At 45.1% G+C, this 20,048-nt stretch overlaps 1 protein-coding gene across 10 annotated transcripts in view; it reads left to right on the forward strand.

The window, feature by feature from the left end:
- Positions 1-1,840: 1,840 nt before the first annotated feature.
- Positions 1,841-20,048, forward strand: part of ZNF644 (zinc finger protein 644) — a 64,459-nt gene continuing 46,251 nt past the window's right edge. For 4 of the 10 annotated variants that reach the window (XM_035121521.2, XM_035121528.2, XM_035121529.2 and 1 more), the window contains exons 1-3: positions 2,044-2,134; positions 3,066-3,125; positions 15,968-16,024. The gene's annotated coding sequence lies outside the window, so the exon portion shown is untranslated. Of the gene's footprint in view, positions 1,936-2,042; positions 2,135-3,065; positions 3,126-15,967; positions 16,048-20,048 lie in introns of those variants that run through there. The other 6 variants (XM_035121527.2, XM_035121525.2, XM_035121523.2 and 3 more) reach the window with 5 other exon arrangements.

Below are 20,048 nucleotides of genomic sequence, written 5' to 3' on the forward strand. Positions count from 1 at the left end.
TACCTAGAAGTCTCTCTCCTCCTTCCATATGAACTGTATTATGATCTGCCTTGCCTTGTGTCTGAACAACGGAGATTGGTTGATGGGAGAAACTCTAGAGCAGGGGTCAGCAAACTTTTTCAGCAGGGGGCCAGTCCACTGTCCCTCAAACCTTGTGGGGCGCCGGACTATACTTTTTTATATATATATTAAAAATATGAACGAATTCCTATGCCCCACAAATAACCCAGAGATGCATTTTAAATAAAATAACACATTCTACTCATGTGTAAAAGCACCAGGCAGGCCCCACAAATAACCCAGAGATGCATTTTAAATAAAAGGACACATTCTACTCATGTAAAAACATGCTGATTGCTGGACTGTCCGCGGGCTGGATTTAGAAGGCGATTGGGCCGCATCTGGCCCCTGGGCCTTAGTTTGAGGACCCCTGCTCTAGTGATTATGGAATACCCTTCCTAGGAAGACCCAGTTGGCTTCCTCCCTGATGGTTTTTACTCTCTCGAAAAGCCGTTTTTCTCAGCAGGTACCCAGACTTTGAAACTGTGGGTATTTTTGTGGTGTTCTTACATTCCCGTAAGTGGTGTGGAGCTTCATCTGCTGCTTGGTTTTTTTAAAATGTAAACTATTTTAATTATTTTATTGCCTTGATTGTTAGGTGGTGAAGAGTTTTCATCTGCTGTTGTGCCGGCAACGTTTTCTGGCGACACCCCAGGTGCCTCTTGACCCCATCGCCCCTGCTGCTGGAGATGTGAGGAGCACCGAGATCTTGTTAGAGTATCACAAGGAACCCAGAAGCCACCGCTGTCCCTGCTTCTCCAGTGCCATTGGACCCCTCCTGCCCTTCCCTTCAAAGTGTTGGTGCTGACCTTTAAAGCCCTAAATGGCTTTGTCCCAGTATACCTGAAGGAGCATCTTCACCCCCATCGCTCAGCCCAGACACTGAGGTCCACTTCTAAAGGTCTTCTTCTGGTTTCCTCACTGCGAGATGCTAAGTTACAGGGAACCAGGCAGAGGGCCTTCTCCGTAGTGGCACCCTCCCTTCAGATAGCAAGGAGATAAACAACTATCTGACTTTCAGAAGACATCTGAAGGCAGTCCTGTAAATGTCTGGCATTTTATCATGTTTTTACTATTCAGCTGGAAGGCGCTGTGGCAACAGCGAGATCTGTGGAACTCCCTGCCTCCGTGTGCCTCATAGGCATGCTCACACTGCAGCCCATAAAATTGCTTCCGGCTCCTTTAGGACCATGTTATCCAGCTGAGAGCGAACTTCAGGGGAATTCAGCCCTGAGCACCAAACCAGGCAATTGATCCTTGAGAAGTTATGGCGTGGGCCTGCCTGACATCCGCTTGAACGGGATGGGTTGCCATATTTTGAAAAGTGAAAACCAGAAAGCCCCGAAAGTTGTTTTTAAGCCTTTTTTAAGGAAACCACCAAAATTCGTTTTTTTAAAAAAACAAAAACACCAAATAACCCTTGATTTTTCGATTGAAGATTCAGGGCACCCCCCCCCCCCCGGTGTCAATCCCGGCTTTGAAATGCGACGTCCGGGAGCATGACAGCCCCAATGTAGGGCGAAAATTGGATGATGGCATAGTGTCAGAAGAAAGCTCTTTCCGTTTGCACATTGTGAGACCCAGGATACGGCTGCTGAAAATAATAGACCTTGTCCTCTCCCCGATGTCGATTCGGAATCCTAGCGGCGTCCAGCCAAACCCGGACTGGTGGTAGCCGGAGCCAGGCCGGAACCGAGCAGCCAAAGGAAGCAAGTTCGGGAAAGGAGGGCAAAGGCGGGCGAGGGGCGGGAAGAAGAAGACGCCTCCGCACATGCGCCTTAGGTGAGTCGGCGTGATGCCGTCACGGCGCCGCACGCAAGAGCCCCCACCTCCCCCCGCTCCCTCCCTCGGTGTGACGCACGCCCTGGCGAGCCCGTGAGTTTTCCGTTATGATTATTATTCATTACGGGAGGGGTGGGAGGGAAGAGGGGGGTCTGGGAACGGGCGGGGAGGGCGCGCGCGGAAAGGAGGGAGGGGGACGGAGCGGAGGGGGAGGGGTCTCGTCTCCCTCCTGTCGCATCAGGGAACATGGCGGCTGCCTCCGGTGCGGCAGAGGGACTGCGGCCAGGCCGGGGTGAGTGGCCGCCGGAGGAGAGGCGGGCTCGCAGGCGGGAAGATGGGCTCGTTCTTCTCCCCTCAGAGCGAAGCCTGGGACGGTGGGGAGGGGGCGGGGTATGCCGCTGCCGCCGCCGGCCTCCTCCTCCTCCGGCCTCCTCGTCCGACTGGGCCGAACACCAGAGAGCCGGGGCCTCCGCTGAAGAGGGTTTTTCGCTCGGAGGAGGCCGCGGGCGTGGGGAGAGAAAGCCGGGGCGACCCCACCAGCTCGCGAAGGCCGTGGAAATAGCGAGGTCACCCTGGCTGTGGGGGAGGGACGGCCAGCTGAAACCAGGGGCTCCTCGTCCATGGGGCGCCTTGACTACTTTTGTTTGCTTCCCCCTCCCCATTTCCAGGCCAGGTGAAAGTACCTGGGCCTCCCGGGTGCCACTTTCAAAGCCCCCCCCCGCTTGGTCTCCGTTGCAAACGGCACCAGCGCAAGGCCGTCGAGGCTCTAGCCCCACTGCGCCCTTGAGTTTCGCGATCCGACCGAGTTCCACGGCTTCTCGCCGGTGGAAGCGGAGTGCTTTCTCTCCTGAGCTCCCCTTTCAGCTCGCTGGGTCGGGAAGGCTCGCATCCTCCGGCGAGCTCGGCAACTTCCATAAACGTGCCAGGGAAGTTTTGGAACGGGAACGTTCAAAATCGCACAGGGACAATAGTAACCGGTGGTACTGATCGGCAGCGGACTTCCTGCACTATCCAGTTGCCTAGGGATGGATGGTGTCCTGAAATGTTTCCAAGCTCTTGTAGGCACACTTGTTGCTCTTCCCTTGGTCTGGCGCTCACATGACCGGCAAATCTTAACCAGGCACTTGAGATGTAACTGTTAGGCTACAGGAATGTGTGAGGATGTAAATCACCTGTGTTGTGTTTTGATGGGACAACTAACGTTCGGAATTCCTTGTCCCCAGGTTGAAGAATTTCAAGATGTGAAAGAACTTGGGCGGAAGAATTTTGCTGCTTTAGCGTAGGTAAGGCTTCAGGGGACTACGATCTATGCAGAATTAGAAACGGAGATATGAAGGCCAGGAGCTAAAGGGCACCTTAAACCAAGGTTGCAGGTGCAGCAATGGAATGTCTGGGTGCGCTTTTTTTATTATATGAAGCTGAAAATGAATGGTGGCTAAAATCTTACATTCATCTTTCACATGGTCTAGTCTTTCCCCTGCCCACCCCACTAATATTCTTAAGATGGTCTCTTCTCCAGTCTTTGGAGAGTAGCTGGTAATTGGGAGGCAGAAAAAGGTCCTCCTTTCTTTCCACACTGTGGTTTTAATTGGAAATCTTAGGTGCAGTACTGCTTCCGGAGCTCAGAAGCTGCTTGCACTAAAGAAATTCCCTGTCACAAAATGTGCCTAGAACAATGGGACTTTGGATCACTGATTCTACATATTTCCTGGTGTGAAAGCTGTACTGCAAGGACTTGAAAACACTTGACAAAACAAAATAAGCTAAAATGTAAATTAAAGAGTTGTCAATTCACCAAAACAATGCAGAGTACAAAGAAAAGGTCAATATGACAATCCCTTTACAACAGCAGAGATGGTACTAGTGGATCAGTAGTTTTTAACATCTGGTTCATACTGAGGTCACTTCATGGGCTTGGACACACTATTGGGGAAGTTACTGTTCTCTTTGCATGTTACTTTACTCTAAGTAATATAAGGTGTGAGTTAAGAAGTGGAAAAGTTAAAAAAAGGGGCTGAAAACATGAACCCGAAATACATCCATGTTATCAGGACTGATGCATGAAATTTGCCAGTCTTTCAAAAGTTAATTCAAGAAAGGAAAAACAGTCTTAATACGTAGTTTTTCAGTTATTCGTAAAATGAGAGTAGTGAATCTTTCTCATATTTACGTTTTGGGGATTAATTTAACAATGACTGCAAATAAAGCAATACTATTTAAAAGCAGTATGCAAAATTAAGGCTCAAAAGTGATTCGATATTGGGCCCATTTGTGGAACCTTATTCAGAAATACAGGACACAGTTTCAAATTAATGTATAAGTAGCACACCTTAAACCAATGACTTGGGAATATTGTCATGGTATATTTCAAAATACTGGTACTGCAAGGAAAACTACTTTTTCATACTTGATGATGCTTTTATTTCTTAATTGGTCTGGGCAGGTAAAAGAGATAACATTGTGCAGCATTAATGTATCAGAAAGGCTTTATTAAAAGTAAGAGGAGTTGTCCAGAAGTAGGGTAGATAGACTAGGAAGGTCTGGATTTGAGTTCCCACTTAGACACATAGAGAAGTGATTGGGAAAACATACATCTCAATTACACTTTTACTTACTAATTCATTATTCATTTTGAATGTGAACAGAGCCTGCTTTGCTCTTAAGAACATACGAATGTAAAAACAGCCTGCTGGATCAGGCCAGTGTGTGGCTCATCTAGTCCAGCATCCTGTTCTCAGAATGACCAGCTGGATGCCTGTGGGAAGCTTATAAGTGCAACATGAGCACACTCCCCGATTCCACCAACTGGCATTGCTGCCTCCAACAGTGGAGGTAGAGCATAGCTATCATAACTAGCAGCCATTGATAGCCCTCTCCTCCATGAATTTAATTCTCTCTTAAAGCCATCCAAGTTGGTGGCTATCACTGCCTTCCGGGGCATAGTTTGACTATGCACTGCATGGAGAAGTACTTTCTTTTATCTGTCCTGAATATTCCACGAAAGTGACAAATATATTTGAAACCTGCTATTCCAGGAAAAGTCGTCACTGACGAGGTTTGCTGCCACCTTGCTATCTCCGGCTAAGTCATGATTTGCCTTAGTGTTTTGCCTGCCTGCCTGCGCATGAACGGGCTCTCTGGTTGGGCGCGAGGGTCCGGCTGCTGGGGAAGGAGGGAGGGAGCCTCTCCCTGGCCCTCCTCCTGCTTCCCCCTCCCCAGAGCCTTTAAAACTTCCGGCCGTGGCGGGTGAGTTGGCGCCTTTTTTGCCAACTCCCCCCCCATAGGAACGCATTAATTAAATTTCAATGCATTCCTGTGGGAAACCGTGCTTCGCAAGACGAAATTTTCGCAATACGAAATGATTCGTGGAACGAATTCATTTTGTCTTGTGAGGTACCACTGTAAATGGGGCCAATAACTTTAGCATGTGTTGGGATTAGCAAAAACCAAACCACAGAACTAGTGGGCGCAATGGCCAGATTACCGTGTTTCCCCTTTTTTAATACGTAGTCAGAAAGTAAGCCATGGCAGCATTTTTTAGCATTAGTGAAATATAAGACACACCCTGAAAATATGACATACCTCCATGCCGTGTAGAGCGAGACCGCCGAGCGCCCTAGCCAGCCAGCGGGACCCAGCCAGCCAGAGGGGCGTGGAACCGGCTGCTGCTGCTGCAGCAGCGAGCGTGTGGCGCGCCCGAGCCAGCAGCCTGGCCTCTTTTTTTTATTTGCCTGCCTGAGGAGGCCTGCCGCCCCGCCACCGGAACCGGCGGCTCTCCGCAGCGCTGAGCACTCGGAGTGGCCTGGCCTCTTTTTTTTGGTTTGTTTGCCTGCCCGAGGAGGCCTGCCGCCCCGCCACCAAAACCGGCGGCTGCAGAGTGGAGCGCTCCGCAGCGCCGAGCGCTCGGAGCGCCCTGCAGCACTGGGCGGAGCACAGCGGCCTGGCCTCTTCCTCTTTTTTTTTTCCCCGGCTGAGGAGGCCTGCCGCCCCGCCGCTGGAACCGGAGGCTGCTGAGCGAAGCGCTCTGTAGCGGCAAGCGCTCTGAGCGCCCTGCAGCGCTGGGCGGAGTGCAGCGGCCTGGCCTCTTCTTTTTTTTTTTGCCTGGCCGAGGAGGCCTGCTGCCCCGCCGCCGGAACCAGAGGCTGCAGAGCGGAGCGCTCCGCAGCGCCGAGCGCTCGAAGTGCCCAGCAGCGCCGGGTGGAGCGCCTAGTCAGCGGCCTGCCGTCTCGGTGCCTGGAACCGGTGGCTGCTGCAGCGCCGCACAGAACGCCCAGCATCACCCCGAACCAGCGGCCTGGCCCCTCCGAGGAGGCCTTAAGGTACATCCCCTGAAAATAAGATACCGTGTGTTTTTTTGAGTAAAAAAAGGTAAAAGACGGTGTCTTAAAAAAAGGAAACACGGTACTAACAGTATTGATATTGCCTGAAAGTAGACTAAAAAAGCAGTTTAGGAGTCATTGTTTTTGTTAGTGTTTGTTATATCCCTCATTTCCTCATAAATTAATTATTGATTATTTATCCCTAGTGTTCAGAAGCATTGGAACATTCATTACATTTATGGGGCTGGGAGCCAATATGTCCATATCATTAAGTCAGGATTTGGTTAAAGTCATGTGATTTTTCTTTAAAAAAAGAGTCATGATTTTTTAAAAAAGAAGAGCATCAGAAGATCATTTCTTCAAATTTGCATGGCTTTTAACAGATAGGTGCTTATTTGAACATTTAGAATTCAAGCTAAAGTATCAATTGCTTCAAATTACAGGTAGGTAGCCGTGTTGGTCTGGGTCGAAGTAAAATAAAAAAAATCCTTCAGTAGCCCCTTAAAGACCAACTAAGTTTTTATTTTGGTATGAGCTTTCGTGTGCATGCATACTTTGGTATGAGCTTTCGTGTGCATACTTCAAATGACACTGATTCTATTATTTCAGTGAAGGATCTGAGAAAAATATTAAGACATGGTATATACTTTTGGACAACTTTGTATTGTGCTGGTGGACTTAAGTCTTGCTTAGTGAAATTAAGCCAATACTTTACAAGCTGACATATCTAGGAAACTAGGAAGTTACTGATCATTCACATTTAAAATTCTATCTAGAAATTGGTATCCCACATACTTAGTTTTGTTCAATATTTATTTGGCCATGTTGGGGCAAATTATGGGACCAGAGGACAAAATTATGTGGCGTGTAGCAAGAACCTATTCAGTTACCGGTAAGTGTTGCAGCACCTTGGCCCAATTCCATCCTGGCTAGCAGCCATCTGAACACCTTGCCATGCACTCTGCAGCTATGCTTTTCTTCTGTGTGTAGAGAGAGGAAATTTGCTGAGGAGCCAGTGCAGAAGAACTTGGGCAGTTGCTACGCCCAGGCAGCAATGGTGGCCCTCTTTGGCAGTGTCCATGCTCTCCAGATTAAGACTAGAAGGCATAGAGAGGTGGAAATGGTTGTAGAATGCAATGGTGGGCACCTGTCTCCTTACATCTTTATCAGGAAGAGGGAGGGGACAAGAGGTGCCAGCCAGAAACTACATGCCAAGACAGCTTCTAACCTCTATGTTGCCACTTTCTTTTCTACCTGAAACAGTTCCTCTGTTTATGAAACAGCCTTCTACTTTCTTAGCCTTTCACTTTTAGGCTTAGACTTGTAGTTTTAGGACTGGTAGGAAAAATGAATCACTATAAACCTGTAATAAAAGGGTTGTGTTTTGTAGGTAGGGCTCAGGACTTTCCCCCCCCTTGCAGGAAGGGAGAGAGCTTGGGATGTAGTCTTCTGGCATGCAAGCAAGGAACTCTTCAAGGTTCAGAGGAAGAATTGGGACACAGTAGTTGATTGCCTGGGGACAATTCTTTTTCGCCATTTACAAATGACTGCCACAGCTGTGGTAAGCCAGTGGCAGCCAGAATAACTGAAGCATCTATCTATGTCATCAAAGCAGGGCAACCAAGGAGAGAGGCATGGATCAAAAGTGCCATTCACAATCTCCTCTTATCTTTGGGGACTCATTGGTTCCCCCCCCCCCTCAACAGTAGCCTCTTGCACCTCCTGAAAAGAGCTTTTGAGACCCTCTGAAGGAGGGAAACAGGAAAACAGGCAAGCGGCCTCATGTATATGGAAGTGTTTTTCCTGTGTGCAGAGACTTGAATGCATGCATGTACCATGTTGGTTTTGCTGTACGCTCATCAGAAAGCTTAATGTTTATAAGATCGTTTTAAAAGCTTTGACTGTTATAAAAAGTACTAAATACATTGTCCAGGAACATCCCACTGTTAATAACAAACTGCTTTAAGTTGCAATGAAATATACTGTAAAGCTTTATACTCTTAGGCCAAAATATAAAGGCTGAAGAGCTAATCTCCAAACTTTCCATCACTTTATCTGCTGTTGTCAAAGTGTCAAGTTACCTCCTGCCTGGAGGCTGGAATGGAGCTTTTTATGGTTTTTTTTCCTGTCTCCCAGCTGCTGCTAAAAGATGGCAAATGTATTTTCAAAAATCACACAGTTTGCAGATGACTGGGTTGTGGAAAGGAGGAGAATGATTTTCTGTTGTACCACTTTCTGTCCTGTTCTGTGTAAATATCCGTTCACTGAATAGCTCTAGAGTTAGGCAGTGTTTCTGATAGTATTTGTAGTGATTGTCTTGATTCTTGAAAATTTCAAGCCATGGCTGTGTATTCAGAAATAGGTACAGTGTTAATTAGTCCTTGCATATACTGTAGGTAATATGACCGGATGTGGTGACTTGTGATACTTTATGTCTGAGGTTTTCAATCTTTTTGGGTCCACGGCTACCTTGACAAACTACATTCTTTCTGCGACGCCCCTGTGGGGCTCAGGAGCCCAGTTATGTCACCCTTTGCCTGCAGAGCTGGCAGCTTCTCACCCTTTTTCAAACACCCTCCCTTGTGGAGTGTTCCCTCAGCCTCCTTCCCTTTCCCTGGGAGTCCTCTGGGCAGCCCCTGGTATCTGAGCTGCTCTACCCCACCCCAAAGAGAGGTGCCTCCTCACACTGCCCCACAGGGGCCTGGGAAGCACCTCCTGGACAGCCCCAGAGGCACCATTCATCTGGGGAGCTTGTAGCCAGGGCTGCTGCAACAAACAGATGTGCAAGCCTTTGGGGAGACAGAGACGCGAGAGGGCATCAGAGGAAGGGAGGGAAAGAGGGACAGAGGCCAATGTTGCCCGTAGCACCCCTGACCATCATTCAAGGCACCCCATGGTGCCATAGCACACTGGTTGAAAACCACTGCTTTATGTTTATAAATCTACACTTGAAACTACATGATGACTAATGACTATCTCCTGTAGATCTGTGAGGGGGTGCCAAAAAGAGACAAGAGTTGAGCTGGGTTTGCCTCCTAGAATTGTAGAATTGGAAGGGACCCCGAGGGTCATCTAGTCCAACCCCCTGCAATGCAGGAATCTCATTTAATGTTTCCATGTCAGCTGTGGAAAATTATATTGGCATCTTTATTCACTTTAGAAATCAAGAATCCTTGTTGCTTGCTTCTTTAATGAAGATAAAGCTTCAGGAACCCCCATCCTTTTACCTGTATATATTTCTGGGAAGAGGTCTCCCTTTCAGTGGTAGTAAATATAGATGATAGTGGTTGGAGATGGCACTTGCCTACCAGTCATCTCACCCTGCAAACACTTGAGCTTTCGTCATTGCACACTTAGTTTTCACCTAGCCTTTTGCAGCAGCTATTTGTTGGGTGTGTGGCAGAGCTGTGGTAGCTGTCTTACGCAGGACAGCAAGATGGATGAGTGCTGAAAGCGAATTCCAACTGCTAGCATTTGTACAGGTGTTGATGGAAGGCAGTTTGCTTACTTCTTCTAGAGGTCAGGCCTTGGTTACATTGTGAGTTAATTCTGCATAAGCTGTAATTGCAGGTTAGTCTTCTACCATAAACAAATCTTGGTAATTTTTCCAATTTAAGGATGGTATAAAAATCTGATAAATGTCAGTAACTAATTGCCCAGTAAACTAGCAGTGTGGATAAATAAGAATTCTTCCTTAGCCCATTCATTTTCTGTTGATCATTAGCAGCCAGAGGTGAATTGACATTTACAAATACTATTGATTTCAAGATTCAGATTTTGACTGCAGAATTTCATCTTTGAAATGGATAAGATTTAAATGTACCTGACTTAGGAAAAGGTGAAACCAGGCCTTTGCTGGGAAGCCTCAGGAGACATTTATAGTACCGTATTTGGCTTCATGGTGCATTCATTATGATACATGGACTACTATATGGAGGCCTGGTTTGGTTGCCAGAGCAGAGAAACCTGCTTGTGTGGCCTGCCCACTTTTGGCAGCCTGGTACACAATTCATCATGATATTCTTGCTTCATACTATATTGGTGTGTTTTTATAGCTAAGTAGGACTGAACTCTGAAATCTATGTTTAAGTTAATCATATAGTTATTGAAATCTTCTGGGCATTAAAATGTCAGGAATTGTACAAGGATAGAAATGAAAAATAAATTAGGATGATTTTGGAAATGAAAAAGAACATTTTTGTAGTAGTTTTTCAGCAGTCCAAGTTGGTAATTCAGTTGAGAGAAGCTGAATTTTAATATTTACAACAAAATGAAGTCATGAAATGTTTTCTTCTACTACAGATAAAACATTAGTTAAATTTTGCTTTGTCTTCTGTTGATTTTGTAATGAATTACTTACAAACTTTACTAACTCTTGTCTCCAACTTCCTACAGTTTTTACATCAGCTGCATGTTGTCTTTAGTGTTTTCTGGTTGCCTCATAATTTTCCACTTTGTTCTCTTGCTTGGTTTTCATTTTTATATTTTTATTCTACCTTCTGATCCAACTTATAAAGCATTTTTCTCATCTCTTCACCACCTTGTCCATCACTTTCCCTTCACTCTGCTGACACCCTTCTACTTATCAAGCCCAATATTTCTTCATTCTTGCCACCCTTTTCACTGTTTCTTTCCACCAGAATGCCCTGCTTCCTGACGTAACAGAGATCTCCCTTGGTCTCTATATTTTAAAGAGCTGCTAAGGATCTATATCTTTGCTCAAAGTTTTCCTACTCTCTTCTCCTCCATCATTCTCCCTTTATCTGATTTCTGTTACTCTTGGGTAGTGAGTTTGTAGGCAAAACATAGCAGTTTTGTTTGTATACAAATGCATAGTTTCCCCCCAAGTGCTGTACAGTTAATGCATATGATTAATAATCTTATTACAGCACATTGGAGTGTTCAAAGCACTCAAGATACATTACCTTGTAATTTGGATAGAACTGTATCTTGTGTTAGTTAGCTGGTAATAACTAAAAGTTGAGTTTTTGTGTTGTTCCTGGGTGTTTATTGGAGTAGTTACTTTGAATGTAGGGCAGTGAATGTGGTAACAAATATGGCATAGACTTGCATAAAATGCTGCTTGTCGGTCCCCTCTCCCCAATTGTGCTGGGCTTGGGCATGCTACAAGCATTTCCAAAGGGATGAGACATTCTCTTCAACTCAGAGGGAAGGGGTTGGGCCTCAACCTTGCAAATATGCTGGGACTTGTAGGCATCCTGAAGACATTGGCTGATGTTAGAACGTGTCAGAACAATCTGCAGAAAGCTCATACCGGTTAAAGATTGATGGGTCTATTTATGGCTAGTGGGAAGATGACTGGAGAAGCATAGGAAACTTCTATGGATTTTTGCAAGCTTCCAGTTGTAAGTCAGATTTTGAGTGGTAATTGTAGCCTACAATATAGGGTAAATGAATAGTTATCTTCAAATTTCCTATTTTACCAGAAGGAAGGAAAGTGGGTTCATTTTAAAATTGGAGTAGTTCTGTTCTGCAGTAGTGCGTAGTTGAAATGCAGATGAAAGTTGCGTTAGATGGCAATATTCTTTGGTGTAAGCTTATAGAAAAATAGAAAAGAGCACAAGTTAATTATTGCCACCTTCAGGTTTAAAGGGAGAGTGCAGTAAGAAATGCAGAATCGTCAGTGTTTGATACAAAAAGAAAATGGCTACCAGAAATGAGTGCTGGTGCAGCAACATGGCTTGCTGTAGTTTTTTATGTGCTGCTTCTCCATCTTCCTGATGGTTTTGTTGTAAATTCTGATATAATTTGAAAAGAATTACATATATGTTATTTTGAATTTTGTAATAAAAAATGACTGATTCTCCTGTAGAAAATATCTGATTCAGATTCATTAATTTACATAAAGCACAAGGAATTAAATCTCATCCCTGAAAGATGCTGGATATCCATTTTTAATCCATTGCTCTGACACAAAGCTAGACGCTGATCTTTTGGACACATTTAAGCATCTTAGGAACATAAAGTTTCTGTGGCACTGTACCTAGTTTATTTCAAATATATAGTTAAGCTTAGAAAATGTAAATGGTGAAAATGAAGTTTCTGTACATTTCTATAATCAATGAAATATCATCTTCCTTACTTGCAAGTGCCTTCCCTCCACCTCATTCTTGAGGAATTTTTTTCTGGAATATTTTTCATTGATTCATTTCCCCCCTGAAATATGCCCATTTCTAAAAATAAATGAAATCCATCTATAACCATGAATGGATTCCAATACAATATTGTCAAGCTTGGCAGCTTTCAAATTAATAATTCCCAAGCAGTTATTCCTAGGAATTGTGTGAGAAAGTGTGTGTGTGTGTTTTGTAGATTTCTAAGCAGGGATGAGATACACAGAATAATCCGAACCAAGTACAGTACAGTAATGAACTCTCAGGACTGGCTGTGCAGATAAAATGAGAACCAAGCTGAAACTTGTTATTTCATTTCCTAACTACAAGTGAAAGCAAAACTGAAACTAAAATGGTGATTGCTATTGCTTTCACTTTCCGCAACACCATGAAAAGAAATTGACATTCCCAGTGTCTCTCTTCAGGGCCTGTCCCCAGACTTCCCTTTAATGTATTTGCTGCCACCACCTAAAGACTTTGGGAGCTCCAGGACTTTCACTCTGTAATATTACCCATATACCTTTTCAACTATTGACATAAGTCGAGACATATTTTGGTTTAGAATCCACCCAGACTACAGCACAGATCAGGAAACAAACATTAATTCAATTAGTGCATGCAACAAGCAGTCATTAAATGCAGCATTCTTATAGCTCTAGTTTTCTGATTTAACTGACTAAACATGCTAGCAGCTGTTCTCATATATTTTATTTCTCTCCCAGTTACCCCTACTCTCCCTTAATTAGCCCTTGTGCTAGCCAGCACTAATTAACTGTCAATTCCTGCCTTCCACTCCCTGCCAGTCATTCCCTTTAGCTCTGCTTAATATTTCATTCCTCCACTGTTAAGTCAGCCTTCCACTTAGATGTCTGGTACAGAAACTACTATGTGGCCATGCACATAATTCTGCAGGTAGCGACTGTGAAACTGGAGGTGTCCAAGTTGGATGAACTCTGAAGTAGAATTGTGGACAACCATGATACATCATACACAATTCTTTTGTAAAATTGTTGTGTTAGTAGTTTTCACTGCCTTCATCCCTCCACCTCTTAAACAATGTAAGGGAAGTGCAAACTATCTATAAATTTTTGCAAGTTATTATTTCCTTGTAAGGTTTTGAGTTTCTTTAACATTTAAACCACTTTTAAGTATAATAATGTGCCTGATAAAATATGTTGATTCAAAAACTTTTAAGAACTACCTCATGCTAATTTTATAAGTCACATGATGAACATGTTAGAATTATGAATTTTCCAATTCAAACTCCCTACCACTTTAAAAATCAATTCTATTTTAAATTCAACTATGCAAGAAACTGGCTACCTCTCTATTTGCAAATTAAGTTTTTCATTATTGATGCAAAATAACCATGTTTTAAGAAGGGAGATGCCAAGAAAAAATGCCACTTTTAAGAGTTTTAACCACAAACATATAGATGTATCTGCTTAGGTAAGCTGACTTTGTGAAGAAATTAGTTGTCTCCTGGGCTCTGGCATTCTCATCCCACTTAGCCAAGAGTTTGTAAGCTTTTGCCACACTACGTACTGTATATGGTTAGTTTTAGAAGAGACAATTGCAGCATGGTTTAGGTAACTTGCTATAGACCAGGCATCCCCAAACTTCGGCTCTCCTGATAGAGGATCGAAACTGAAGCTACAGATCAGGGACAGCTACTGTGGTATACTGATATGTTTTGAACTACAACTCCCATCAACCCCTCTAGCAAGTCCCATGATCAGAGATTCTGTGTCAAAGCAGGATTATTGCTGATTCACTGAATAAAGCTTTGAAAGGATTTTAATTCTGTTGTTGCCACTGGTATCTTGATTCCTTTGTTACATTCTGGAACATTTTTTTTTCATCCTAGCATTTGATTAACTACAGTGGTACCTCGGTTTACGAACACCTCGGTTTACGAACTTTCGGTTTACGAACTATCCTAACCCGGAAGTTAGTAAACCGAGGTGCCGGAGGTCTACTGAGCGTCCGATGCCTTCGGGGAGGCCGGGCCTTCGCTCCGATGCCTCCTGGAGGCCCGCAGCGAAGGCCCGGCCTCCCCGAAGGCATCGGAGCGAAGGCCAAACCTCCCCAAAGGCATCGGAGCGTCGGATACCTTCGGGGAGGCTGGGCTTCGCTCTGATGCCTTTGCGGAGGCCGGGGAGCGTTTCCGCGACTGGGCTGCAGCCGCGAAAGCGGTCCCCGGCCTCCGCAAAGGCATCAGAGCAAAGCCCCAGCCTCCGGAAGGCATCGGAGCCGGGACTTCGCTCCGATGCCTTTGCGGAGGCCGGGGACCGCTTTCGCGGCTCCCCAGCCTCCGCAAAGGCATCGGAGCGAAGTCCCGGCTCCGATGCCTTCCGGAGGCCGGGGAGCGTTTCCGCGACTGGGCTGTGCAGCCGCGAAAGCAGTCCCCGGCTACCGGAAGCCGGGGACCGCTTTCGCGGCTGCACAGCCCAGTCACGGAAACGCTCCCCGGCCTCCGCAAAGGCATCGGAGCGGCTTCCGGAAGCCGGGGACCGCTTTCGCAGCTGCACAGCCCAGTCGCGAAAGTGCTCCCCGGCCTCCGCAAAGGCATCGGAGCGACTTCGCTCCGATGTCTTTGCGGAGGCCGGGGAGCACTTTCGCGACGCTCCCCAGCCTCCGGAAGGCATCGGAGCCGGGACTTCGCTCCGATGCCTTCCAGAGGCCGGGGAGCGTTTCCGCGACTGGGCTGTGCAGCCGCGAAAGCGGTCCCCGGCTTCCGGTAGCCGGGGACTGCTTTCGCGGCTGCACAGCCCAGTCGCGGAAACGCTCCCCGGCCTCCGGAAGGCATCGGAGCCGGGACTTCGCTCAGATGCCTTTGCGGAGGCCGGGGACCGCCTCCGCAAAGGCATCGGAGCGAAGTCCCAGCTCCGATGCCTTCCGGAGGCTGGGGCTTTGCTCCGATATCTTTGCGGAGGCCGGGGACCGCTTTCGCGGCTGCAGCCCAGTCGCGGAAACGCTCCCCAGCCTCCGCAAAGGCATCGGAGCAAAGCGGTTAATCCGTTCTAGGGGGTGTTTTTCCTCGTCTAGAACGGATTAATCAACTTCCCATTACTTTCAATGGGAAAGTTCACTTCGGTTTACGAACACTTCGGTTTATGAACAGACTTCTGGAACCAATTGTGTTCGTAAACCGAGGTTCCACTGTACTGTCTAGTAACAGGTTTCAATTTCAGAAAAAAACTCTGAAAAGAAGTACTGTTTGTAAAGAAACCTGTATATACTTCAGCAGGGCTGAAGACTGATGGGTACTCAGGATATTTGAGCATTATCTTAATCACCACATTCTTCTATAAAATGTAGTCATTGGAGAGTTGGAGGAAAAACGTGTATATAGAGGTTTCAATAATGGGATAAATAAATGTTTAGGTATAAATGTAAATGTTCTCAAAGCTATCAACATGAGTCTGACCAAACTGCGGGAGGCAGTGGAAGACAGAAGTGCCAGGCCTGCTCTGGTCCATGGGGTCATGAAGAGTTGGACATGACTAAATGACTAAACAACAACAACAATTAAGAAAGTAACTTATGTGGTGTTTACTTGTTGGTGAGATTGAATGAATACATATCCATTTGTACAGCCTGGCTGCCTATCGGGTATAATAAATTTGCTATCAGACAACTTTATCATAGTTTTTTATTTACTGCTTGTAGGTTTGTCTTGGTATTGGATCCAAACTTGCAGCTTGAAGAGGGAGAAGGCAAACATAGGTAAGCAGTAAAAGCTTCTACAGGTTTGTATCTCAGTTGGAATAATAACTAACGATTATTCAGAATCATAACTGTAATTTCTTTTCTCTCATATGATGTTATACTGTAGTTTTACAGCTTTCCACTTTTTCATAAATAAACCATAATAAAGAAATCAAAATGCATGAAGTTTTCATTAAAGCAAATGTCCTTGCATATGATCATCTCTGCAAGAAAGCCATTAGTTTTCATTATGTGATTATTTATTTGTTTACTGCCCTTTATGAAGATACGGGGCAACCCAAGCAGTTTCTGTGCCAAAATGGTGCCTAAACCTTGATTGAAAAGGATCTAAAAAATCAGTTTCCTCCCAAGAGTGCCTGGGTATGGTCTGCAACCACCTGCTCAAGAACCTTGCCCAAGAAAGGGAAATTGGCCACTGGCCACTAGTTTCTTAGATTTTCCAAATCCACTGAGTGTTTCTTGAGCAGTAGTTTTACCACTGCCTCTTTCAAGCAGGCAGGTACCACCCCCTCTTGCAGGGAGTCATTAATCACCTCTCTGGCCCAGCCAGCTGTTAGATCTTATCAGTCAGGAGGGGCAGGGATTCAGAGCGCAAGCTGTCACCCTGACTGATTTAAGCACCTTGTCCACATCCTTGGGCCTTGCTAACTAAAACTCGAAACAACTCAACACGACTATCTAGTGTTCTGGATACCCCTTGAGATTAATCTGCTGTCACAGCAGAGTTACAGTCTCAGTGGATGCAAATGATTTAATTCTCACAGTGCCTTGCAAACAAGTCACAATGCTAACTTCGATTCTGCCACCTCCTTCAGACCAGACTTTAAGCGGCCTGCACTACCTGGAAAAGCTGTGCCAGAAGGAACAAAGAGGATGCTTTGGAGGCAGCACAGTATGCCTTCCAAAGTGGACTCTATGATGAGCCCTCTCCTGTGTTCAGTTACATTTGACTGGAGTTTACCTCCACTTGTGTTTAAGCTGTCTCCCAGCTTGTTTCCTTGCCCTAAGCTCTGGACTATTACCAGGAAGCCAGGCGGGCTCCGTGAAGTGGGAAAGGGCGCTCAAGGGCCATTGTGTCAGTGTCCCGAGCAATTTGGATGTTCCAGAGGTTGGCCAGGGCTTTGACAGGAGTGCCAGTCATATCAGCAGGTAAACCCTACAGAGATGTCTAGAAACCCATTGGCTCCATCAGCCTCTGAGAGTGGAATCTCTTAATTGGCTCGTTGCAGAGGGGTAAAGGTGCTGAAAGCCTAAATCTTGCAATAAGTGATCTGACCATGCTGATGGACTGATGTCAATATCCCCCAATTTTAGATCACCCCCTTCCTTCCCAGTTGAGCAAACGTCCCAAGTGTGGCCTGTCATGCTTTGGGCCGGTGACATGTTGAGATAGCCCCATGGTCGTCATGGCAGCCATGGAGCCACCCCAGAGCCAGTTGCCTCAGCATTAATGTTGAAGTCCCCCAAAACCAGCAGTCTGGGAGTCCTTAGCACTACCTCTGAGACTAGCCTTGGTTCTGTATACCTGAATGAGCGTCTCCATCCCCACCGTTAAGCCCGGACACTGAGATCCAGTGCTGAGGGCCTTCTGGCGGTTCCCTCATTGCGAGAAGCAGCTGCCACTTTCTTTCCGTGCAGGGAGGGTGCGTTGGAAGTTTGGGATATACTCGTTACGGCGAGTATATCCCAAACTCTATATTTTGACTGAAAAAGTAGGGGGTCGTCTTATACGCCCAGTCACCTTATACGCCAGCATATACGGTATTAGCTGCTGCTTGATCATGAGTTTAGAATTGTTTGTGGAGACCATTTGGATGCATGAGTCCATATCACCATTAGTTTTATTGTAATAAAGAAGTAGGCAATTCTGATTTATTTATTTCATAAAATTTATACACCACTTGCTTGTAAAAAAGAACACCTATCAAAGTGGTTTAGAGAAAAGTTGTTCTGAGATTGCTTGTATACACTACCCTTCATTTATTTGTTATATTGCTTCAAAGGGTCAAATATTTTTGAACATCAAAAATGTAGTTGGCACTGTAGGATTTGAGGGCAAGGAACTTTGGGGAGATTTCTGTTTTTTTGATGTGCCAAGCTGAGTTTGGTTTTTCTTAAGTTAAGCCTCTGGCATGCTGGTGATGTTATCAGTTGCTATACTGTATTCTATTCAGAAAATGATAAATCTGCTGTTAGTTTCCTAGCCTGTGTATGGCCTGGTTTTTGAGCTCATGGGGCACTTTTCTTCACCACATTTATGTCTGTAAACCAGTTATGTTCAAGATACAATCACAACACATGTGGGTTTGGATGGTATGTTCAAATGGAACAAATCTGTTCATAAACGGTAACTCATTGCGCAGTGCATTGTGGGAGAGTGCACAGCTTATGCACACAGGCAAACTTGTCTCCTGCATTGGCAGTTCGACATTGACGATTCAAATAAAATTTGAGGACTTTGTCTATTGTTTCCTTTGAAGGATGCCAGTGACATTTGGCCCAGAAGTGCTGAGGTCAACCCTCAACAACGCATTTTGCAATGATCTTTCTGTGTGTGGAACAGAAAGATCCTTTTTTAGAAGTTGCCATTATGTCTGGCTTTCAGTTAAGGTGAATGTGCTGGTTGCCCAAAAACATATTTGCAGGTACAGTTACATTCTTAAGGATTCTAAAACCTGGATCAGCACGTTTTGCACAAAATGAAAGCCATGATGAAATAAACCCCAGTATTGCCGGGTCAGAAGGAAGGTTTGAAATGGGTTTTATAAACCCATGAGGTATAGATTACTAGTAAATAAAAACTTTAAATACATTTCACAGCATCACTTTGACCCAGCACCTGAGGTGCATGGTGTACATAGGGGTAAAATTGACATCAAAAATCACAAAAGTAAAAGCTTCAATATTTCCCTGAAGTATGGAGACTCCCCCCCCCCCCGAAACACCATGTGGTAATTCCCAGGTTGATGTAGTTGAGGACTACGGAGTTTTGGAGAACAGACACAAAAGTTTTATGAAATTTCCAGTGCTATTGGAATGTCTATAGCCCTGTCTCTTGGCCAAGGGGTAAAGCCCTGTAAGCTAATGGTTATCTCCACATTAGTCCTTTTCACACATTATTAATGTGTTGGGCTCTCACAGTTTTAAGGTGGAGTGCAGCTACTCATTTTGCCTTGCCAGCTCTGTCCTCTGTGTTGCACATGGCTGTCTGCAAGGAAACCCCCTACGCTTCAGCAGCTTCTCACACATAGGAAATCCGTGGGATTGGGAATCCTGGTGTCCGGAATGCATCAGGCCTTTGTGAGATGCTGCTTGTGCGTAGAGATTCCACTGCATACAACCATTCTTAACGTGGTCATTGAGGGCATGGCATAGTTAGAGTGGAGCTTGAAACCATGATTTTCCTATTCGCCAGTAATATGCGAATAGGGCTATTGTGGTGGGCAATTCTGTATGTTAAGTAAATAAATATAGTAATTAAAAGTAATCAAGTAATTCTTGCTTTCATGGCAACTATTTCATAGGATGATATTCTAAGGGATGTGTTCGTGGAGAAGGATACATTCCTTTCTTTTCCTTCCACTGTATGTAACACACTCCTTGTTCCTCTTTCCCCATTCCAAACAAAGCATTGTTTTTCATATAGAATGTGCTTTGTTGCTTTCCATTCTACATGGCAACATTTATGTGTTTATATATTTACCACCCTTTCTTCCTTTAAACCTTTGCATAAGGTCTAAGAACAAGTTGCAAGTTGAGAAGGCCTGCCTTAGGTTACACATTTCCTCTTTTTTTAGTTTAGAATGCTTTGTTTTATCAAATTCACACTGCTGCTCTTTTTCAGAAACAATTTTAGGTGGGTGTTAAAATCATTAACTCACTTTCTAGAGTGTTTATTTCTGAAATGTTGCTAGTTTAATTTGTAAGAAATTTGTCTCAAGAAGCATCATAAAATGTTAGCAGTCAGAACAAAGATCCATCCAGTTCATTATCCTGTTAACACCAAACATCTCTGGAATTT

This window comes from Zootoca vivipara, chromosome 7, assembly GCF_963506605.1.
Source record: "Zootoca vivipara chromosome 7, rZooViv1.1, whole genome shotgun sequence".
Lineage (NCBI taxonomy): Eukaryota > Metazoa > Chordata > Lepidosauria > Squamata > Lacertidae > Zootoca > Zootoca vivipara.